Source organism: Oncorhynchus tshawytscha, linkage group LG15, assembly GCF_018296145.1.
Source record: "Oncorhynchus tshawytscha isolate Ot180627B linkage group LG15, Otsh_v2.0, whole genome shotgun sequence".
NCBI lineage: Eukaryota > Metazoa > Chordata > Actinopteri > Salmoniformes > Salmonidae > Oncorhynchus > Oncorhynchus tshawytscha.
Genome location: NC_056443.1, coordinates 4647409 through 4662614, shown reverse-complemented (window position 1 = coordinate 4662614; position 15206 = coordinate 4647409). Strand labels below are relative to the sequence as shown.

At 41.1% G+C, this 15206-nt stretch overlaps 1 protein-coding gene across 3 annotated transcripts in view; it reads right to left on the bottom strand.

Annotated features, from left to right (window-relative positions):
• Positions 1 to 14810, bottom strand: part of LOC112267835 (liprin-beta-1) — a 36578-nt gene extending 21768 nt beyond the window's left edge. For 2 of the 3 annotated variants that reach the window (XM_042297971.1, XM_042297970.1), the window contains exon 1: positions 13448 to 13605. The gene's annotated coding sequence lies outside the window, so the exon portion shown is untranslated. Of the gene's footprint in view, positions 1 to 13447; positions 13606 to 14727 lie in introns of those variants that run through there. The other variant, XM_042297969.1, reaches the window with a different exon arrangement.
• Between the last annotated feature and the right edge of the window lie 396 nt (positions 14811 to 15206).

Sequence of the window (15206 nt, the reverse complement as noted above, 5' to 3'; positions counted from 1 at the left end):
CAACAACGACGAGACGGCCTACAGGGAGGAGGTGAGGGCCCTCGGAGTGTGGTGTCAGGAAAATAACCTCACACTCAACGTCAACAAAACTAAGGAGATGATTGTGGACTTCAGGAAACAGCAGAGGGAACACCCCCATCCACATCGATGGAACAGTAGTGGAGAGGGTAGCAAGTTTTAAGTTCCTCGGCATACACATCACAGACAAACTGAATTGGTCCACTCACACAGACAGCATCGTGAGGAAGGCGCAGCAGCGCCTCTTCAACCTCAGGAGGCTGAAGAAATTCGGCTTGTCACCAAAAGCACTCACAAACTTCTACAGATGCACAATCGAGAGCATCCTGGCGGGCTGTATCACCGCCTGGTATGGCAACTGCACCGCCCTCAACCGTAAGGCTCTCCAGAGGGTAGTGAGGTCTGCACAACGCATCACCGGGGGCAAACTACCTGCCCTCCAGGACACCTACACCACCCGATGCTACAGGAAGGCCATAAAGATCATCAAGGACATCAACCACCCGAGCCACTGCCTGTTCACCCCGCTGTCATCCAGAAGGCGAGGTCAGTACAGGTGCATCAAAGCTGGGACCGAGAGACTGAAAAACAGCTTCTATCTCAAGGCCATCAGACTGTTAAACAGCCACCACTAACATTGAGTGGCTACTGCCAACACACTGTCAATGACACTGACTCTACTCCAGCCACTTTAATCATGGGAATTGATGGGAAATTATGTAAATATATCACTAGCCACTTTAAACAATGCTACCTTATATAATGTTACTTACCCTACATTGTTCATCTCATATGCATACGTTGATACTGTACTCTATATCATCGACTGCATCCTTATGTAATACATGTATCACTAGCCACTTTAACTATGCCACTTGGTTTACATACTTATCTCATATGTATATACTGTACTCGATATCATCTACTGTATCTTGCCTATGCTGCTCTGTACCATCACTCATTCATATATCCTTATGTACATATTCTTTATCCCCTTACACTGTGTATAAGACAGTAGGTTTTTTTTTTGGAATTGTTAGTTAGATTACTTGCTCGTTATTACTGCATTGTCGGAACTAGAAGCACAAGCATTTCGCTACACTCGCATTAACATCTGCTAACCATGTGTATGTGACAAATAAAATTTGATTTGATTTGATTTGATTTGATTTGAAGTGAACTGTAAGTAACCACAACATGCAAGTCAAAAACAAAGAGTAGCTCTCAGAGGCAAAACCATAACAGTGATTTCTCACCCCAGCAAAGATTCCCTTAGACCAGTCATGGGGATTGAGAGTTGGCTCTTATCTGGAATAATGGTCCCATTCTACCAGGGATCTCTCCCCACAGCATGTTGGCTTGGCTGGAAATCTAATCTTCCATAACAAAGCATCACTCCCAGCCTCCTGACCCAACATGCAGCTCATTCACCTAAATGGACCAGACAACTTCACTTTCATGGTAGGTCTAATGTTATATTACATATTGAATTCACAAAAACAAATGTACAATCTAAAAGAGAAATGTAAAATAGCCTGAGAGGATATGAAATCATCACAACGCAAAGTCAATTGAATTGGAGGGTAATGAGAGAGAGCCCTCTCCTTGTCCAGGGAAGCATAACTCAGGGTAGGAGAGGGGGGCTAAAAGAGCCCAATTAAATAATTGGCCTTTATTAGAGACTGGGAGAGGGAGCCTGCACATTCAACACTGAGGGCATTGTGTCCAGTCACCCACTTCCATCATGGGCCCTTTAGGCTACATGGGCAATATTCCCTTCAAAATAGGCTTACATTGCTATACAGTTGCACTACTCAATAAACAATGATGAATTGTACCAGCGATGGCAGGGCAACTGAAGAGGGAGTTGGGCAACTGAAGAGGGAGTTGCGCACACAGAAACATTTTCCAGCAGAAAATTAGTTTTATAAAGCTGCCCACACAATTGTCTTGGATGGTTCACACCCTTCAAAAAAAAAAAAAAGCATAATCATTTTTCACTGGACATGCCAATTGATAACTGAAATAATCTGAATGAGGTTATCGTCAAGATTAATTATTTGCTGACTTTTTCGGCTGAAATACTGCACCAAACACCTTAGATGTAAAATTGTGCAACTAAGATCTCTTCGGCAAAAACTTCAAAACAATGACAGATTTCTTTAGTTGTCTATGATTAATTCGGAATATTTCGAGGAAGTGTATATTGGCTACGGCATCTCAAGCTGGACAAATAGTACTATTGCCGCTTTTTCTTATAAGAGCGCATGTGAGCACACTCGTTCGGTTAGCAGAGTTTGGCTAGGCGCCTGCCGAACCGAAACATGCTGACGCCATTAGTGCCATTGCTTTTTCCTCCCAAGGCATTTCCTTCTGACGGAGAGCCATCCCACTCTCACTCCAGGGAGGGGGGAAGCTTTATTTGGTCAGCCGTTTGTCTCACCCCAAGAGGGACACCCAAAACGTGGACATGTTTCTAACTGGAACAGCAGTTTTAAGATTTCAAACATGAACGTTCCCTCTCTGGGATAGTAAAATGAAACTAATAAGGAGCCTAAAGAAAGGGTAAATGCACTAAAAGCAGGCAAGCTCTAGTTCCTTTAACATAGTAATTCAGTAGGTCGAATGCTTCTGAGACAGAAACGTTTGTGCCAAATCCTATGCGAGGTTAAAGATCAGCAAAGTTGACAAGATATCATATAACTTCTTTAGCGTTCATCCTCTTTTACCCCTTCGGCTTCTCTCAGTCTCATAGCTTGAGGTCACAGTAAATTAAAATGGTACATACTGGATTAGCAAATTAGTATTACTCCAGTCTCAAATGACATATTTAATAGGGAGAGACAATAACAGTTTGCATATGCTGTAAATACATTAAAAGGGCAACTGCACATTCATATTTTGCCTCGTTTTGAAGATTGCTTATAAAAATGTTTGGGGCCATGACTGAAGCACAACCAGAGTTGTCTTGTGGGTGTGGTTTGATGTGGGTGTGTTATATTCACATATCGTACCCTGATAGGTACTGTTTGTCCCTCATGAGTCACCGTAGCAACAACATAGCCACTTTGTTAAAATAGTCCGAATGACTAAGATATATCAAGAAATCTGTAATTAAGGTGTTTGTGCAGAGGAGGTCTTAATCACACAATTTGAAATCCAGCTAAGGTGTTTGGTGCAGTATTTCAAGTAAAAAAACTAAAAACTAGTCAATGCATCAAGTCGGGAAAGTTTGGCTGTGTGCTCAGGACTGATTTCTTAGAGCAGGTCTACAACGTCCTCATCTGCAAGCTGTCAAACTATTGTACATTACATTTCCATCGAAAAGGACCCATGAGCACCAACATCTGAAGTTCATAGGTGCATATCAAATTGTGTCAAATGAAAGCTAAGAGTCTATATTTTTGTGAAATTAAGGCATAAACATTTTCCATCTTAAATTTGGCAAAAGTAGTCTTTGATTTCTTGATTAACATATGGAAACAGGGTCTTAGAAAACATCTACCAGAAAGTCAAAAATACATCAAAACACAATGTTGATGTAAAGTCTCCTGCCAACTAATATCAACACATTTAGTTTTAGATACATTTTTTACCTCCAAGTTTGATATATTGTGTCTTGCAATTCCTTAACAAAAAATAACTCAGATATTTCCACATTTCTCTCCCTCATGAGTGAGGATAATGAAAGTTCACAGAACTAACAAGTAAATGTTAGACCTACCAATTAGTTAATGATTTTACTGATATCAATTTTACTTATGAAGTATTAAGTGATTACAACTCGGAATTCCATTGCCAAATTGTTAACGCAATTACCCAAAACAATTTAAGGAATTACTCCAATTGAATTGGCTACAATGAGAAATTATAAGTCACAAACCACAGTTGGGTCACCTGCTACTGTCCTCCCGTCTATTGGCATACTGTGATGTTCAGCTTATAACCGTTTTGTCTCTCTGTTGACTGGTGGTCAAACCAAGGGAGTTAAAACAGTCAGTCTGGACAATCGCTCAGTCTCTGCCTTTCTCTATCCCTCTCCTGTTAATGTCACCTCTCCCAGTCCTCTTTAAGGGTGTTTTCACACTAGCCATTTTTTTTAAACTCAGTGTGGTTTGCTTAATTTTTTGGTGCAGTGTGAACATGCCAAAGGAACGCAGCAGACCCCTCAAAAGAGCCCCTGAAGGGAACCAAACAGACCATCTCCAAAAACAGCACACCTTTTCTCAACATCATCATCTCTTTTGTGGCACCAATGAGAGGGGTTATGGCAGGGGAAACAGTGTTGCAGTAGTTTAGTGTTTGGTACTGGAATAACAAGCAAACCTGAAAGCAAACCTGACCGGTGGAGGTTTCCCTAATAAATGGACCTGGACCATGGAATCCAAGCAAACCGAGATGGACTCAGTTTGGTTTGCTTCAGGGGCTCTTTTGGGGGGGGTCTGCGTGCACACGGAGTAAAAAGAAAAATTGGCTGAAAGGGACCAAGTGTGAAACCACCCTTACTTTAACTAGGCAAGTCAGTTAAGAACAAATTCTTATTTACAACGACGGCCTACACCGGCCAAATCCTAACCAGGACGACACTGGGCCAATTGCGCTCCGCCCTATGACACCTACCTATGAGCTCCCACTCTTTCCATTTACTTTAACCAGGCATACTCACCCACTGAGCACCGACCGACACCGGACGTCCATGGACGTTGAAAAGTAGTTGATAGTCGGTCAGTCCACCCTGGCCTTGATGTTAACGTCCACAGATGGACCGGACCAAATCTGAACCTATCATAGACATTTGTTTCACAAGTTTGACTAGTACAGTGAGTACAGTAAAGTACAGTAGTATATTGTATTGAGCTGTATTCTACTCTGCTGTCCAAACATGTGAAACATGAGAATGATATTTACTCCCATAATTAGGTATTTCCATTTAGGGATGCACAATACATCAGCAAACATATCGGTAACGGACGATATTAGCTGAAAATGTCAGCATCGGCCCGATGTCTAGTTTAACGCCGATGTGCAAAACCCATGTCAAAGCTGATGTGCAGACCTATATAATGTACATTACCGTTCACTAGACACTACCGTTCAGAAGTTCACTTAGAAAAGTCCTTGTCTTTGAAAGAAAAGCACGTTTTTGTCCAATAAAATAAATTCAACATTTATCAGAAATACAGTGTAATTGTTAATGTTGTAAATGACTATTATAGCTGGAAACGGCTGATTTTGCAATATCTACATGGGCGTACAGAGGCCCATTATCCACAACCATCACTCCTGTGTTCCAATGGCACGTTGTGTTAGCTAATCCAAGTTTATAATTTTAAAAGGATAATTGATCATTAAAATATTTCAAAAGGGTTGTTAGCACAGCTGAAAACTGTTGTGCTGATTAAAGAAGCAATACAACTGGAGCATGAGCATTTGTGGGTTCGATTACAGACTCAAAATGGCCAGAAACAAAGACCTTCCTTTTGAAACAGGTCAGTCTATTCTTGTTCTGGGAGATGAAGGCCATTTCATGCGAGAAATTGCCAAGAAACTGAAGATCTCGTACAACACTGTGTACTACTCCCTTCACAAAACAGCGCAAACTAGCTATAACCAGAATAGAAAGAGTGGGAGGCCCCAGTGCACAACTAAGCAAGAGGACAAGTACATTAGAGTGTCTCGTTTGAGAAACAGACGCCTCACAAGTGAAGAGTCCAGGTCCAGATGCCTCACAGGGAAGAGGTGACTCTGGGATACTGGCCTTCTCAGACTGGCCCAAAAAAAGATGGGCAAAAGAACAAGACACTGGATAGAAGAACTCTGCCTAGAAGGTCAGCATCCCGGAGCCACCTCTTAACTGTTGACGTTGAGACTGGTGTTTTGTGGGTACTATTTAATGAAGCTGCCAGTTGAGGACTTGTGAGGAGTCTGTTTCTCAAACTAGACACTAATATACCAAGTGCGCTATTTTTCAGATGTTGCACTACCGGAGTTACACAGTAATAGCGTCACTGCTATTAGCTTCACGACTGACATTTGGACCAGCGATATCAGCCCCATGAGCTTGCGGAGTCTGACACAGCACAGTGGGATTTCGTACTGAGGAAAGTCATATTGCATGCTCATTAATGTGCTCTATACAAGGGGGTGTCAGAGGAAGGCCCATAAAATTGTCAAGGACTCCAGCCACCCTAGTCAGACTGTTCTCCCTGCTACCGCACGGAAAGCGGTACCGGAGCACCAAGTCCAGGTCCAAGAGGCTTCTAAACAGCTTCTACGCCCAAGCCATAAGACTCCTGAACAGCTAATCAAATGCCTATCCAGACTATTTGCATTTGCCCCCACACAAAATGCTGCTGCTGCTACTACTACTACTACTACTTTCTGTTATCATCTATGCAAATCCACTTTAACAACTCTACCTACATGATAGATAGTACATAATTACCTCGACACTGGTGCCCCACGCACATAGACTCTGTACCGGTGCCCCCTGTATATAGCCCCGCTATTCTTTTATCTAAATTTTTTTAGGGATTTTCTTTACTGCATTGTTGGTTAAGGACTTTTAAGTAAGCATTTCACTGTCAGATCCCTGATCTGTACTACACGGAAATTAATGATGCACCTGTTGTATTCGGCGCATGTGACATACAAAAATTTATTTGATTGAAATCCTGGTTGAGAATGAAACGACTGAACAAAATAATAAAACAGCACAGCAAGTAAGTAAAAGAAATAGGTTTTGATATTTTTTTTTACTGGTAATGGGGACATCCGTAAATGCTAACAAAATAACTGTGTGTAATAAAACCTTTATTTAACTAGGCAAGTCAGGTAAGAACAAATTATTATTTACAATCACGGCCTACCCCGGCCAAACCTGGACGACGCTGGGTCAATTGTGCGCCGCCCTATGGGACTCCCAATCACGGCCGGATGTGATACAGCCTGGATTCGAACCAGGGACTGTAGTGACACCTCTTGCACTAAGATGCAGTGCCTTAGACCACTGCGTCCATGTGTGTGTTAATTATTTAACTGTACTAGAATGCTTAAAAGGCTGCAAAAATGTTTCATATCAGTTTTCGCTATTGTTTTTTTGGCAAGGAAAATATCAGATATCTTATCGGACAAAAATGTCATCGGAGCATCACTCATTTCCGTGTAGTACAGATCAGGGACCCATGATGTAATTTCGTTACTCGGTGTATATCCACTTCACTTACTATAGATCAATAACCAAGAGAGATTTTTTTTCAATGTGCCATGTCATACGTGCAGAATGAGTAGGGTGTCAGCTATCTTTGAATATTCATTTGGAGCATTTATTTAACAGCGTTTTGGGGGAACGTGATTGCAGAAAAACCTGAAGGAGATTTGACCATAATTCCATTACCAAAGTTTGCATCTGCACAGTTCCTCCACTAAATTCATTTTTGTAAATATTTCTGTAGAAGTTGTTAAAAGTAGTCCATGGGCATAGTGTTGTATGGTTTGTTAAACTTTGAAATCAATGTTTTTTGTTTGGCTTACATTTTAAAAGTAAAGAAACGGAACCAAAGCTCGATTCTGTTACCATGGAATCGCTTTAAAGTACAAGCTACACGCTGTTTATCAGTGCCCAAAATCACTCGCTAGCTAAGTTCCAACTCTGTGTTTGTCAATGACGCTATGTAACAGGTAGTAGCTAGCAGGTACAGTGAGCCACATTCATCTTATCAAGTCACTGGCAAGGTGTGTGCTTCGGTGCGTCTAGTTTTACTACACCTTTCTCAACATCTATTACCAGAATGTGTCTGTCTGGCAGTGTTTCATAGGGAATCACGTTACAAAACAGGTTACAGGGGGGATACAAGATGCTCACCGATGGGTTTTGGAATATTGATAATACACTATCAAGAGCACTCTGTCAGTCTCAATTCTCATTTTGCCCCAAAAAGTGGCAGACTCAAATGATTGACACCAAACTATCAGCAAGTGGCCACTCCATAAAGGGCTTAGGCCCAAGGGTTATTTTAACATAATGTGTGGTCTTATGTAAACCAGTCTGAGGCGCTGTGTAATGGGCAGGTCTCTCTCACTGTCTGGAGGTTCTGGTTGCTATGATTGGATAGAGCGTGGGCAGCTGATGGAGTGCAATCAGTACAGCTGCTTCTCTCGTGTTAGTGGGCATGATGATTGTAATCCATACACAACCCCCCAGTAAGTCGTGACAAACTTACAAAACTCAGTTTTGGATGAGACTGACTTAAATGGCCAAAATGATCCTGTAGTCAATTTTGACACTAGAATTTATGTTCCTGACTCCAATACTGATGTCACATATCTGGTTTTAAACAGCCTAAGTTGGTTCTAAGGGGCAGTTTACATTTAAATAATAGCAGGAGAACATGGTCTTTATCTAATATTAAAATCAGCACCTAATGAAATCAACTGAAGCATACCTTTTGAAAGTAGAGCGCCATGGACACAATGGAAAAACAAGTACAATTGTATTGCTTGTCTTTGTCTTTGCTAAAATGCGTAGTGGGAATTAACACCACATAGCCCATCTACTCACAATGACTCACTGAACCAGTAAAGTACCACTTTATGGTGAAGAGCAAAGAGTTTTCCATTTCTGTTATATCACTCAGTGGCTGGCAGATTCACCCAAAGCAAGTTTTAAAACCACAGTCTCTACAGAAAAAGTTATCTATGCAGCCTTGTAAAGTACTGTCTGCCAGTAATGGCAACTCGTCTGCTCTAGGCTACACAGACAGTTCTGTGGGTAAGGCATTGAAACTTTCATTCCAGAGCAGTTCAGTGCTCAGTATGAGGTGTCAGTTCAGTAACTGACACTGGCATCTCTGTGACCTGTATGACCAGTCCTCCCCCTGGATTCCTTCAAACCTCTTCCAGATGTGCTTTGCCACACACAACCGGTTAAAAGTTTGGACACACCTACTCATTCAAGGGTGTTCTTTATTTTTGTACTATTTTCTACATTGCAGAATAATAGTGAAGACATCAAACCTATGGGGGGGGGGGGGATAAAACAGTGTTGGGCAAATCAATATATATTTTTTATATTTGAGATTCTTCAAAGTAGCCATCCTTTGCCTTGATGACAGCTTTGTACACTCTAGGCATTCTGTCAACCAGCTTCATCTGGAATTCTTTTCAACGGTCTTGAAGGAGTTCCCACATATGCTGAGCACTTTTTGGCTGCTTTTCCTTCACGCTGCAGTCCAACTCATCCCACATCATCTCAATTGAGATGTATTGTTTTGTGTTTGGTATACATTTTAAAGTGAAACATCTGATTTTCAGCGTAATTCCATTACCATGGAGTTTTCCCTAAGATAATCTAACTCACTCACGGATAACAACCAATCCACTACACATTGTGTGCCAATCCCTCTGAACAACCAGCGGGTTCTTCTTTTTCAAAGCTTCCATGTCATCAGACAAAACAAAGGTCTACCACTAGAAAAAAATAAGTTTAAATCTCCTAGTAAGGTCTCATTACTGAATGTGTGCATTGTAAGCGAGAGCTAACCCATTTGGCTCAGGTTTGCCTTTGAAATCATTAGGTAGACACTATTTTGGTTTATTTACATAGTTTGACATCAACCAGATGTAGAGATATGGAGGGGGAGGTGCGACTCTTGCGAAAAGAAAAACACACCGCCTGGCCCATTGACGAGCCTCTCTCTCCCACACACTCTAATAGCTACGTAGCTATAGAGTTCCAGCTGTGCCACAGATGTGTCCTTCAGAACTAAACTGACCTATGCACTTGTCTCCCCTTCAGCTGGTAAGCTGTTGTTTAACAGGGGACTCAAAGTAGGGTAGAGAATTTAAATACCCCATATGGCACAATGTTTCAGTCATACAAATTATGAATGTCCTAACAGTAGTACTGGATGTTGGTTTGGCCATACAGCACCTAAATACACAACATCAGGCGCTTTCAGTCTTCAGTGCCAGGATGTAAAGCAAAACAAAAACATACAACTACACTAAACATGCACCAATTCCTGAACAGCATCCAACTATTTCAAACCCCTTGGCTTGTTTGAATGCTTCTTTTCCTTAGATGTCTAATGGTCCTTTTCTCATGTCTGGAGTGAGGTCAGGTTGCAGTTGTAATAGTAGGCTGGGACTTCACCCCTGTGGTCGTGGTGGCCGCGGCTCTGTAGACATGGCACACAAACAGCTCTTTGTCCTGCTCAGAGTCACATGGAAAGCGAGGGATAGAGAACACAAGGTACAGCCGTTTTACGCATGTCCCGACTAAATTACAGCCAAAAACACACACTTGGGGGGAGCAACTACACAACGTCACAGGCAGGGCAGAGTACAGGGAGAAAATGCTGCGTTGGACATCTTACTACATGTCTGACTGGCCTTATTGTTCTCTTAGTTGTGGTGACTTGTAGGCCTCAAAGACCCCTTCCAAACAGACTGGTGTTATTATTCAACACACTGCAATTCTGAACAGAGCAATAACAAATACACATCATTCCAACTAATAGCCACGCTGAAGAAACTGAATGTCAGTTTAATTATGCATTTCCTATGTATGTCCTGGGGCTAGTCATCATTAGCTGTAGTTATGATGCGCATATGTTTGACTATCTGCCACTGTAGACTGAATATGGATTTTGAAGCAGGCGCTGAAAGCTTGGCATGGCTGAACACAAATAATACAGAGACAATCATCTCTGAAGTTAGGCTAGGCTATATAGTGAACTTGGCTGCTGGCCAAAGCATCCCTGCACTCAGGATGACCTTCGCCTTGTCCTGTTAGGAAGTCCTTCCTGTCACATGCTTGAGAAATGTCTTCCTTTCAGTCACACTGTCATTTTCCCAGCTACTACTCAGGGCTCTACGCTGACCTTTTTACAAGGAGCACACCAAGAAATGTAGGGGCACAATGAAAAATATTTGAGTTTTTAAAGCTTGAATCCTTAATTTCTCTAATAAAATGGTGGTGAATAAATGGTCGCACTGTTGAGTCCTGCTACTACTGGTATGTGACGCAAGCCAAAGATCTTGTCAAAGAGGTTTAGTGTGAACAGAAAGCACATGATTCCAGTCAGGAATTTAGGCTACTGTATATGCAAATGTGTATAAGAATTCAACAACAAATGCAATGAAAGAAACAAAGTCTTCACAAATGTCAAGTACAAGGATCAGGTCTACTCCAGCAATGCCCCAAACTGCTTCACAACATTCTGAGTTTGACCAAGAGCTCAGGAGCTGTCCCACCACTCAGAATACACCACCACAGGAGTAGTCCTCCTGAAGTATGGATGGAGTGTAGGGAAAGGGAAATGTGTAGGGAAAGTAGGTCTGAATGGTGGAGAACGGCCTCAGGACAAAATCTGGTAGAATGGGTGCAGCTGAAGGAAGGGTTTTTTAAGCTAGATGCTAGACATCTATTACGTCACATAGCTGGGTCTGTCAAATAACTCAGTTGAACACTGAATGAAGGAGCTGTATGCTAAAATACTTTACACTCTACAACAAACTAGGACCAACCCACAGTATATCAATGAACTTCACCTCTGCTGGAACTGACTCAACTCTGCCTGAGGGAGAAACAACTGACAGGACACACTGCCTAAGGAAAATAAATGTTTAAAAAAAACATTCCTGCACATAATGCTGAAATAGATTCATTAACATTTCCTTGAAAAACCTTTGCTTCCAAAGGACAGACACACAGTTGATTGTCTCCTTGCTATTAGGTTGGAGGGCACATTTGTCAACATAAAGCTGTCACTATAGCTCTTGGAAGTCTGGTCTTATGGCTGGACCTGGCTTGGACAACAACTTTCCGCTGGACTTGTGGTGAAGAATATGTTGTCTTGCAGCACTGATACAGATTTCAAACGATTATCCTTGCCTGATAATGTTGCAGTCATTGGATACACTACTGTGTAACACATGCGACTGCATGCTATCCTTAGGACATTTGACCAAAAAATAATACATACATAATCTAAAATACAGTAATTGGTCTGAGCGCAGCAGACTGAGGCAAAGTCTTTGTCTGAGAGTAAATCCTTTGTTATGCTTTCAGTCCCCCCACCCCACCCAATACACAGAGAGATAGCCAAGAGCCAGGACACAGACAATATCTCAGGAAGGAGCACTCTTTCCTGGACAACTTAAGACTACAGAGTAATACCAATAAAACTATGAGCCCTTAAATGTAAGGACACAATGAATGAATTTGACATGGGCTCTAGATAAACAATTTTTACTCACCAAATGCAAATGACGTTGTTGAACTAACTTGTCCTTGTCTCCCACAATTGCAAGAATTAAGCCCCCCCTTTATGAATAGGTCTACAGTTAATGAAATGACCTGAACTGAAGGTAACGTTGACCTACCTACCAGAGGTGTGCATACCATATGCAGTGGTGGGAAAAAAAGTTCCCAATTGTCATACTTGAGTAAAAGATACCTTAATAGAAAATGACTCAACTAAAAGTGAAAGTCACCCAGTATAATCCTACTTGAGTAAGTCTAAAAGTATTTGGTTTTAAATATACTTAACAAGAGTACATGTAATTGCTAAAATATATACTTAAGTATCAAAAGTGAAAGTATAAATACATTTCATATTCCTTATTTTAAGCAAAACAGAGAGCACTGTTTTATTTACAGATAGCCAGAAGCACACTCAGACATCACTCAGACATCATTTACGAATGAAGCATGAGTTTAGTGAGTCTGCCACATCAGACGCAGTAGAGATGACCGGGAATGTTCTCTTGATAATTGTGTGAATTAGACCATTTTACTGTCCTGCTAAGCATTCAACATGTAACGAGTACTTTTGGGTGTCAGGGAAAATGTAATTAGCAAATAGTACATTATTTTCTTTAGGAATATAACGTTAGTGAAGTAAAAGTTACCTAAAATATAAATAGTTAAGTACAGATACACCCCCAAAAAACTCCTTAAGTATTTTTTCTTAAGTACTTTACACCACTGACCATTATGTAAAAACTTCAGTGGTATGCAACACTTTTTAATATTAGTGATGTTATTGCTCATTGCTACACTGTAACCATAATCACGAGTTGTGGTAAAGGTGAAAATGTATCAAACTGTTGCCCATTCATTGTTTTCCTCATCTTGCCAAAGTTTTTGCTGTCTCATCAACTGATTAACGTACCGACAGCTGTGCACAGCAGTATCGTAAATCAATGAGAAAATAACTTTCCAAGAAAGTTGGTCTCAAATCTTCTCCATTGTTTTTCAATTGAATAGAAAAACGACTGTTTTTGGCCATATATAATCCAATGGCGCAGACTAAATTTAACCCATACAAACCACACAATTGACCATCAAAGTACCAAAAAACTGGTCGGTTAAAACTGAAATACAAATTTTCTCGTAAAAAAAAAAACTTTTTAAAAAACTTACCCAATTCAAAAAGAATAACTTCACAGGCGTCAACTTCTTGAAGGGCGACCTTAACGCTATTCCAAAAGTTCACTTTCCAGTGCTCTCTCGAACCGTACGCAACACCTTTTGATAAAGCTTCATGGCGAATTCCCAACTTCCACAAGTTTGCCGTATATCCCACTGCGCATTCGCCAACCAAGGCCAATCACAGACTACTCCATAGTGTTGCTATTCAATCCAATTTCAACCCTGTGTAGGCAAAATTACTTTTGGATGAAAAAAATATATTTAACCTTTATTTAACTAGGCAAGTCAGTTAAGAACAAATTCTTATTTACAATGACGACCTAGGAACAGTGGGTTAACTGCCTTGCCCAGGGGCAGACTATTGGTTTTCATTTTGTAGGGAATTAAATAACTAATGGAAAACTGACCATTATACATGAGCCAAATAACATCTATATGGGTGTAAATTATCTTATTCATGTGTTTTATTTTATTAATATTAATCATATTGAATACCATATTATACATATATATATAATTTTTTGTTGCTCCACAAAGCTGTCTAGAAAACTGTTGGTTATCAGATTACTGTACATTATGAGTGTTGCTCCTCATCTCTATCTTTGAGCAGCTATGATGTAGGACATAATTTCCTCCTTTTAGGTTCTGATAATGATGGTCTCTACGCAACATAATTTAGCTTGGTGAGCATTCTGCGGCAGGCTTCAGTAATCAGTACAATGAGTTTAGAGTTGGGAAATTATGGAAATTGGGTGCACTCTGAAAATAACAGTGGTCAACAGGCAAATTGACACAGGATTAAATCCTAGTTTTATCAAAGGAGAAGATACTACTGGGAAGATACTATTGGGCTTCCGAGTGGCGCAGCCGTTTTAGGCACTGCATCTCAGTGCTAGAGGCGTCACTACAGACCCTGGTTTGATCCCGGGCTGTATCAAAACCTGTAGTGATCGGGAGTCCCATAGGGCGGCGCACAATTGGCCCAGCGTCGTCCGGGTTAGGGGAGGGTTTAGCCGGGGTAGGTTGTCGTTGTAAATAAGAATTTGTTCTTAACTGACTTGCCTAGTTAAATCATTATAAAATACGAACTAATAAACCAACAGCCAATTGAGCATACCTTTACTTAGCGTACTAAACTCTACGGTGAAAGACATTTTTGACGACTCTACCAACAGAGTGGATCAGAGACCAGGCTTTGTGGGATCTAGCACCAACTACATCGATTCGCCCAAGGTCAATACTTCAAAACATTTAAATTGTGAAACACCTACCGTGTACCTACGCTTGTCCTCTGTAGTTGCGTGCCTTTGTTTGCTGAAATCCAAATACAACCACCGAGTGTTTGCTCATTGCCGTTGCTCTAAAATGGCAACTACGTTATGTGCCAATTGAATCTCAACAAGGAAACTGTTGGTGATTGTATTTGGTTAACGTTTATTGAAAAGGTATGGGTTTCAGCAAAGGCACGCAACTACAGAGGACAAACATAGGTACACGGTAGGCATTTAGCAATTTACAATTTTTGACGTATCGATGTAGTCAAAGCTGAATTCCACAATGCCTGGACTCTGCTCTACTCCGTTGGTGGAGTAACCAAAAACTCCCTTCCCCACGGAGTGGAGTATAGTCCACTAACCTTTGCTGGGCATGAAATCAATTCTGACTGCCACTGCTGGAGTAAAGCTAAATGGCTCTCTCTAGTGGTTGTAACAGTCACAGTGCATAATTGATACGGTCAATTTATCCAACA